This window comes from Amphibalanus amphitrite, unplaced genomic scaffold, assembly GCF_019059575.1.
Source record: "Amphibalanus amphitrite isolate SeventyFive unplaced genomic scaffold, NRLGWU_Aamphi_draft 001115F_arrow, whole genome shotgun sequence".
Lineage (NCBI taxonomy): Eukaryota > Metazoa > Arthropoda > Thecostraca > Balanomorpha > Balanidae > Amphibalanus > Amphibalanus amphitrite.
In genome coordinates this window covers 64,095-73,764 of record NW_024882609.1, presented here as the reverse complement: position 1 = coordinate 73,764, position 9,670 = coordinate 64,095, and positions in this window count along the sequence as shown.

Sequence of the window (9,670 nt, the reverse complement as noted above, 5' to 3'; positions counted from 1 at the left end):
GTACCGATGAAGAAGAAAAAATACTAGGATGAGAAAAAAGAAAGTAAATAACTGAAGTATTTTTGCAAAATGGTGTAATGCCAATTTTATGCCAACTGATAAACCAGGATTTCATGTCGGGATCTTGACAGGGTGTGGAACAAATGGATGTGGGTGCATCAACTGTCAAGTCACATGTGAACTGTCTGTTGGGAATACATGAAACTCTTTTCAGAGATGAAGTGAAGTCAGTCATTCATATTTTACGGATGAAAATATTTTCACCATTAGGTGTGATTTACCACCAAAAAGTCTGAAAAATGGAACACTGGATGGGTGGCAAGAGGACTCCGATGTCACACTGTAAAAATGAGGATCAAAGCATATTTTATGCTTTGATCCTCATTTTTACTACGATGTCACACTGTAAAAATGAGGATCAAAGCATAAAATATGTGTAAGAAATTAATGAAGAAATGAGCATGTACATTATGGCCAGCACCATGCTACATCAAAATACTTGTTTTAGATACCTACTTATTTTACAAGTGTCATGGAGCATCCCTTGGGCTGGAACAATTATTTTATCTTAAAATATGATATAGATTACAGGTACACTATTTTAACACAAATATGAACTATTTTGATACAATGTTAACTTAAAAAACACATATGCATGCGTGATGGAACATTGCCATATGACCAGTATTGAACAGATTGAGATGGAATCTAAAATCCCCATGTTGATGTTGCCTACTGTTGTAATCTTGATTGCTGACATCCACATTATAGTAAAAACAAAATCGAATTCGACTGTTTTTTTTTAAACTCCCAGCACATCATCAAAGGTGACATCATCACCTTTCGACATACCTTTTTGCCCTTTTCCGCAGCATGTCTACCAAAGACAACTGTTGCGGCTCGGGCTTCCTCTTCGACATGACGACCTATATGTGGTACCTATTGAAAATGACCTTACAGTATCAATATTGATCACTCACTCTCGTCCCAATCCCAATTTCGCCCTGGACTCCCACCAAAATACGCACGGTAAAGCGCACGGTGCAATGCTTTAGAAAAAACACGTGGGCAGAAGACGTAACACAAGACGTAACAGCTGCGCAGTATATGTCGATGCTCATCGACTAAAACACTGCAAAGATTTTAGACAGGTACCTATGCCGGAATAAAATCGCGGCAAGCTAAGGATGCTGCTTTTTTGCGTAACTAAGCACATTCTTTTCATCCATGTGATTCCTGTATGTCAAAGTGAGCTGGGCTTTCAGGTTGAACAAAAAAAACTGACTGTTAATGCATGAAATTTAAGGGGGGCACTTTGCTATTGGTGCCCCCCCTGCAGAATTCAAGGGGGGGCACGGTGCCCCGGTGCCCCCCCCCCGTTCCGCCGCCTATGGACCAGGAACACGGTTCTGGCATTTATTTTTCATTAAACATCTTAGGCTTCCCATATTCCAAACACAAACTTTCAAATATGTGACGTCACAGCCCAAAATTACCTCCTTCCCCAGGCCACATTACTGTCATAAAGCTGATTCTTTTTACTCTGTAGGCACCACAACAAAGTTCAGACCAAGTTCTAAGCGGTTTTTCAACGAACAAACCCATTTAAATCAGAATGACTAAACGAGGTGACGTCACACTAACGGTCGCTCCATGTTGAAGATAGGGGAAAAATGAAGGGAACGAATTTCTTCAACACCAAGAGGCCGCGGGGGTTGCAACCAAGATAGATAGTGGTTTCTGAACCTCGCCGCAAACTTGGCTATCTCAACTCAAACCCCATGTTAAAGGTGGGATAGTCCCTTTAAAGGGATTATCAGGGTTTAAAAATTGAAAGGAATCGGCATAAATTTCCAATCAATGAACTCCCCAGACTCTGCTGATTCTAAAGATATGCATAAAATGTAAATCGGTACCAAAATTTGCGAGATATAGCCGTTTCAAAATTGACAAAATTGTACTTACGCAAAACAAGTACTTGGGCGGCCAAGTTGGCCCATCGCTAAAATGTAAACAAAGAGCAGCCTTGGGAAATTTCGCCAAGGCCGCCGCACCGCACTGGCGATTTCCACAAGACTGTTTTGTTTTTGTCTGTTGTTTTTAGGGCCTTGCAACAAGATTTCAGTGCTTGGCATTGGATTTGGATATGAACAAATTGAAGATTTGCTTTTCAATAAGACAGCAAGAGTTATCAACATTGCCAAAATTATTATATGGGTGTGATTTGAATAGCTTGTTTGCTGATCATCAAAATCTTGATGTTAATATCATTTAAATGTCAACAATTTTCAAGGGTAAATTTGAGTGTTTTATTTCAATAAATTGAAATGTAAGTGCATCAGGCACAAGAGCTAACCCCGCGTTCGATGTCTCACGGACGACGAAGATTCTACGCCGTCCGGCCAATCCCGTTCAAGGTCAGCGGGGGCTCGGCTGCGGTTATGGAACGTGATTGGCCGGACGGCATAGAATCTTCGTCGTCCGCGAGACATCGAACGCGGGGTAAGTTTCAATCTGATTATTTTGTCAAGAGTGGTGAATCTAATGTAACGTCTTGCGAGAAAGCTTACCTAAGTGACTGAAGAAAGCGCTACAGTTTTTCAAAATCAATGCTGATCTGTTTTTTTTCGAACAACAGGTTGTACAACATGATGTGACATGACCTCTGTGCCCTGTACGTCACCCCTGCTGCTGCAGCAGAGCCCCGGCTTCAACTATAGTTTGTTATGGGTGGGCTCTCCGTGAACGTCTTGGTGCGTTTCTACATATTGTTGCTGTGAAAGGACTGTACATGAAAAAAATATGTAACTTGTATGTTTTTTATTGCCCTGGTACCTACTTAATGTATATTTTTGTTGTTTATGAGTGATAAATGAATATATTTTGAGGAAAATTGAGTCATTTCAGTTTTAGTTTGTGGAACAGAACAGAAGAAGCTGCTGAGTGTGGATCATGCTTCAATTGAGAGAATCATCCTCAGTTATCTACATATAAGCATGCTTTGTAAGCTCCTTGCATTTTGCCAGCTTCTACTTGCTAGTCAAAGTTGTAAGAAGGGTTAGGGAGAACAATTGGTACACATGCCACCATGTGCAATCACCAAACGAATGAACGTGAGGGCCAAGTCCTTCACACAGCATGGATACTTATAGGTACTGCACTAATGTATAATGTTCATTATGTTCATATTAGCAACTCACCCAGGCAGCCTGCCTTGTGGTATTTCTGAGTTTAAGATTTTGCAAGACTCACACTAATCAATAAGGTAAATTATATTGATATGTATGGATGAACAATGTGCTAAGGGGTCGCACGTGCCTGCTCAGTGCTCAGCCATGGATGCACGTGCCTTCTCAACAATGGTCGTGCTTGCAGACATCTCCATGGACGAACAATGTGCAAAGGGGGGGGGGGGCGTGCCTCCGCGGCCGCCTGTTGGCTCAGCCGCTGCTGCTGCTTGGCGCCGCTGCTGAGCGCTGCCGGAGACGCCGCTCGCTGCCGGAGCTGCCGGAACAGTCACCGGAGCTGCCGCCCGCTGCCGGAGCTGCGGGAGCCGGGCCCGCCGCCCATCTGTCAGGACCGCCGACGGCAGCACGCCCGTCTGTCAGGGTCTGTCAGTGCCGGCAGTGGACGCGCGCGGGTGCGGGCCGGGTACGGACGCGCGCGGGTGCGCGCCAGGTACGGGTGCGCGCCGGCTATGGACGCGCGCGCGCTTGCGTGCCGACGATGGGCGCGCGCGCGTGTATGCCGACCATGGCTGCCGCCCGCTGCCGGAGCTGCGGGAGCCGGGCCCGCCGCCCATCTGTCAGGACCGCCGACGGCAGCACGCCCGTCGGTCAGGGTCTGTCAGTGCCGGCTGTGGACGCGCGCGGGTGCGCGCCGGGTACGGACGCGGCGTTCTCGCCGGGTAAGGACGCGGCGCGCGCGCCGGCTATGGACGCGCGCGCGCTTGCGTGCCGACGATGGGCGCGCGCGCGTGCATGCCGGCCATGGCCGCGCGCGTGCGCCCCAGCCATGGACGCGCGCTAATGCGCGCCGGCGATGGGCACGCACGTGCCTGCTCGGCAATGGATGAGCGACGAGCGTGCCTTCTCGGAAATGAGTATACGTGCAGACATCTTCATGGATGGACGCTTTCAATATGTTCAATGTGTTGAGACGGATCTGAGTAAATTGGAGAGAAACTAGGATAGTTTTAGTCCTGCTCAACTGGTTCTGCCAATAAGTACAAACACCACCTTGCTGCCAACTGCTTACCAAATACCGCATCTGTTGTACCCTTGCATGATGCATATGTACATACAGAAACAATTACAGTCTGTTGAAATCTGAAAACATGCACTGCTGAGCACTGTGGATGAATCTGTATGAACCGTGTGGCCCAGCGAAACCTTCTGGACCAGGTTATAATTGACAGTGAATTAGTAATCAATCCTTGCAAAGAGAAAATAGATGATTGTGCCTTAGATGAGCATAATGAAGAAGCGTTCCTAAAGTTGAGTTAGTGGCTTTCCATCATCCATGCCAGATGGCCAAAACACACCATTTCAATACTGTCCCAAAAATATATTTCAAAACACTTATTGCATGGCTATACACACCAGCTTACTCGGTCACCACACTCAAACCAAGGCCCTATAAGGGTAGTAGTATAGCAGGCGTCACACTTGTTTTTTTTTTTTTTTTGCAACCATGAACGAACGAAGAGAGGCGCTGTAGGTTAGGTTGTAGGTAAGGTTAGGTTTGGTTGGGTAAGGTTGGATGACAAAGCAATTCTGGGTATAGCGCTTCTCCTTGGTTGCAAAAAGAAGTGTGACGCCTGCTTTATGACTACCCATATAAGTAGACTCAAGCACAGTCTACTGATACAAACGTCACTGGTCTCAAGTCTGTGCTCAATGCACCAGCTGTACACTACTCACAATACGTAAGGACTCAACGTCAGCCACCAATTTTCTACATCAAATTCACATCAGGTTTTCAAAGTAACAATGTATGTGCCACTTCTGTACTTTGTGCTACAAACACAGAATAAATGATATCAGTCAGCAATGCATTGCTCATTGTCAGCCAGTCTGCAAAGTCAGTCCGCAGGCTTTGCAAGTAAGTGCAAAGTCTGCGGAGATCAGTTGCTTTACACCACACCACCAATATCATGCTGCAATGTGCTCAAAATATGCCCATACACCAACAACAAAGCACAACCATGAAGCACCACTGATAACACTTAACCTCAAAGCACACAACATGATAATTTATTTATTTTGAGTACCTACAGAAACAGAATGTCTCAAGGCCACTCGTGCTCACTCCGAAATCTGCCAGTCGCTCAGCCTTGAACATTGACATTATTTCATCTGAAATCTATTTTCTTCACTTGATCAAAGTTGATCTGCGTCATACATCTTACAACGGATGTCTCGAATTATTGGTAACGTTCAGCACTTAGCATTAACATTTGCATTACAAATGATAGGTAACTTTGATTCAACGTTCCATCCAAGCTTCTTCATTGCTGGAGCTATATCACTTTCAAGTTAAATTGCTTGAACTAAGACATTCTTGAATTACACTCGGGATGAGCTTAGTTTGAAAGCACACAACATAATTTTTTAATTATTTTGATAACCCACAGGATATCACCAAGCTACACGCACTGGCTACAAAGCCCACAAGTCTTGAACATTCAAATATGAATAGGAACAGCTTTGTTTCGCACAGATTTCGCACATGGCGGGATGGCGCCATTCCGTCCAACTCATACAGCCTCAGAAATTACAACAACACACTCAACTTACGGAATATACGTCAAACAAATCGTATTTACGACGACACGAGCCAATGCTAACAACGCTTGCCAGTTGCGCTAGAGATATTGGAGTGGAGACGTCAGAGAAAAAGTCTTTAGATTTCTCCCATTTCCCCACGTAACGTTGAACGGCCGTTGCGGCCTTATCTGGTATGCGACGGCCTTATCTGGCATGAAAAATATCTCTAGAAGTCTCTAGCTAGTGTTAAGCCTATGGACTTATAGGGAAATGTATCCGAGTACTTGGTACTGCCTCCTCCAGGTACTGGCTGGCAGACGGATCAACTTTGGAGGCCCACCATTTGGAAATTAGGCAATTTTGAGACGAATGACTTCGGATTGGGGCCTCAGCCACCTTCTTCTACACGTTTCACTGAGTAACTCCGAAATTTCGGAAAAAACCCTGATAATACCTTTAACGGCGCTGGCATTGCCGACTTCGACCCCCGCCCGGCTGTGGCTGCCTTCCTTGCGGCCAAGGATCGGCCCCTCAAAAATCCGGACACGACCGTGTAACAAGAGCGGGACTTCGTCCGGAAATTCTTCCGGGCGGCTGGCGCTCTCTAGGCGGCCGGCAACTCATTGATCCCGAAGTAGCCGGCAGGCGTCAGCATGCGCTGGAGTAAGGCTGCTTTGAAAGTAAGGCTACTGTGAACCATGGATGGACGAAGATTCAGAGGCTGTGACTTTTGTACCTGTGTAAAAGAGGAGGTGAGGCCGAACTGGACGGGGCGGTACCACGGATGGGCAGAGGAAGGAAGATACCAAGAAGATACTAAGATATCAGGGTTGTGATGCGCGACATGCTGAAACTAAGAGGGTTGAAGCGTGATGATTTTTGTCATTTCAGTGTTTCCGTTATTTTTACCATGGTCATACTGCGCAGTTCACGCCGTCCACGGCGTGTTGTTTGAGCGTAACCAGGAATGAGTAATATGCCAGATGTTGCTGATGCGCTCACGACATTGTATAGGTCAATATGTGCTACAAATCGCAGAATTCAAGTCGGTACACAACATATCGAAAATTGGTCGTAAGTAGAGCATGAAGCAAAAATAAATGTCCGTGGCTTTGTAATTGTTGTTTTCCATTAAATTTCATATTCTCACCTGCCATTTTTGACACGCCTGCTTTGAAATATGCTATTCAATTAAACTCAACGTTCTGTTTCACGCTGTGTTATCTGCTTTTTTAGATGATTTGATTTCGTTGTTCTTAATACGCCCGCTTTACATTGAAATTGTTTGCCGAACTTGACCTCTCGAGAGTAGAAAAAGTCTGAAAGAGGTTGCAGCGTCATTACAAGCAAGACAATCTAGCCAATTTTTCTACATTAGGCTTAGGTAGATCACCCAAACGAGGAAAAAGGCCATTTTTGCGATCAAATGACTTCACTTCTAACTTACTTTTCGGCTTGATGTGCGTGTATAGGCGGAGGGCTACTGCACGGAAAAGCCAGAGTTTTGTGATTTTCAGAGCTGAGAGGGCCAAGTAAGTACCAAATGCTGGCCAGTGACCCAACTCGTGTCTGCCCCCCCCCCCCCCCGCTTACACTCAAACGCCCAACACGGATAAGTATATTTATCACTGTCTGGTTGGGAAATGTGAGGGGGTAACACACTAATGTTAAAGCATGGCTCGGATTGCCTTTTTATGTTGTTAAAGAATAATAGTTTCAGGGCTGTGACGTAACACAAGTGGCCTAAATCCGGTGAGAAAACAGGATTTGGGGGTACCTTAGGTTTGGCTCCTTCAGTCTATGCCCCCCAGTGAAAATTCCTTAGACGTGGCCCTGGGTCTATGGCGGAGGCTGCCTGGAGATGGCGCACACCACGCAAACACATGGTTCTGGATGCACGGAAGACAGCTCTAATACGTCCCTGATGAACACGGCTTCGAGGGCAAGCGGTGACTTCATTTTCAGGGGTAACTTCACGGGCTGCACATTCAGCTTGACCTAAGCCATAAGCCGTAATCGCCACGCCATATGTGGAAGGCTTTTGGTGTCAATACATACATACAAGTGTGAGATGTGCCATGATGGAATGATGGTCGACATGTTTCGTTGAAAGGGATATGTACCAAGCCTAAATATAGTACTCGGCACCCTGTTTACATGTGTATATATTTTTTTTAGAAACTGAAAAGGTCAACAGATGGACTGAGTGAATTGGAATGATTTGGAATAAGGGTAGTTCAGTCTAAAAAATAGCATTTAGATTTACAATTTGAAATAAATTTTTTGACGGTTAACTCTCTGCAATCACTGAGAAAACAGTTTCCCCATTTTCGATCTCAGAGACCAGTTTTCGGGCTAATGTACCATATTCAAAACAGACAGCACATTTCGAGAATACTTTCTGAGCAACGCCAGATGGGCTCATATGATCCCTTAAATCGATATCATTGATCGCAGAAACAGATCTCAGTCAGTACCTGTGACGTTGGCTGACTTATATTATTGGAAGCGAGTGTAGTGTAACACGTTACATACTTGTCACGTGCATTGAATAGAAAATTATTAGTGCATGATTGGGGGAACACGAACGAGGGAGTTACAGAATACATACTTTGGAATAATGAGTTAGTGAAAGTATTATGAGCATGAAACATGGTGTCAGAAGTGGGGTTCGAACCCACGCCCGCGAGCTTAGCCACGTCACATGAGCCTAGACAAGCCACATCTTCCCTCCTCCGGCATTAAAGGTAGTGTGCCACCTTTGAAAGTTTTCCCATTTTATTTTTCCTAGGATAAGAAGCTTCTGTTTTTACCTAATATCGTAAAAAAAAATCAAAAACGGCCTGGAATAGTGCCTTTTTTCGCCTAAAAGTTTATCGGTTTTTCGATATGTATAACAACTGTAGTGGGCTGAGCTGCAAACAGGCGTCGGCAACAATCGCGAATGCGGCGCACATGTGACAATAAGCAAAGGTCATTATAGAGTTACGACGTACGGGAATGAGTTATCAGCTGTCTAATCGTAGACAACACAATGTCGAGCCTTAAACTGTAAGCCTGTATTGGTATTGTTTCTTTTATTTGGCTGTCGAACATTATTTATGGTTTGAAATATGATTTTATGTAAAATAATTGATATGAAAAAGCCGTCTCTTAAGTTATGACCCCATTTCACCACACGCAAGTGGCAGAAATGACAATGATCAGCTGACGCATTTTTCTTGGCCGAAGTCAGAGCGCGCGGCCCGACGCACCACCACCGCACCACAAAGTATGAGCAGAAGCCGCGCCCAAAGCCAGGGCCCCGGTAACGTGAGGTAGCCGAGTCGGGGCAGCGTGCGCTGACCCAAGCCGGGGCCGCAGCTTTGGGCGCGGTCTAGCGCATCCCCGCGGGCAGCCCCGGGCTATCACATGACACCGGGAGGACGCGCGGCCCCGGCTTGGGTCAGCGCACGCTGCCTCGACTCGGCTACCTCACGTTACCGGGGCCCTGGCTTTGGGCGCGGTCTACCGCACCACCTAACAGGCGTGTTCGAAACCGCAGGAGATGATGATGAACGGGTTTATCGAAACTTGATTGGATGAGCATATCGGTAATAGCGATTTCAGTGTGTGCATTTATTGTTCATAGTGGTGTGAAATGTGGTTGGGGTACGACCGACAACCCGTCGGGGCGAATTTCGCACTGGGGTACTCAAAATTTGAAGAATTTAAGACGTTTCCATGAGTTTTGAAGGTATGGATAAGTTCTAAAAATCCGGTTCTCCTTATCTGGGCCATTAACTCCATACGGTCCAGGAAAGCTGGCACACTACCTTTAAGGTAGCCTTCACCTGCTCCTCAGCTGATATGGAGACCGGCTCAGAGGAGATGGCTGGGTCGGCCGCTCCTCCCGAGTGCCC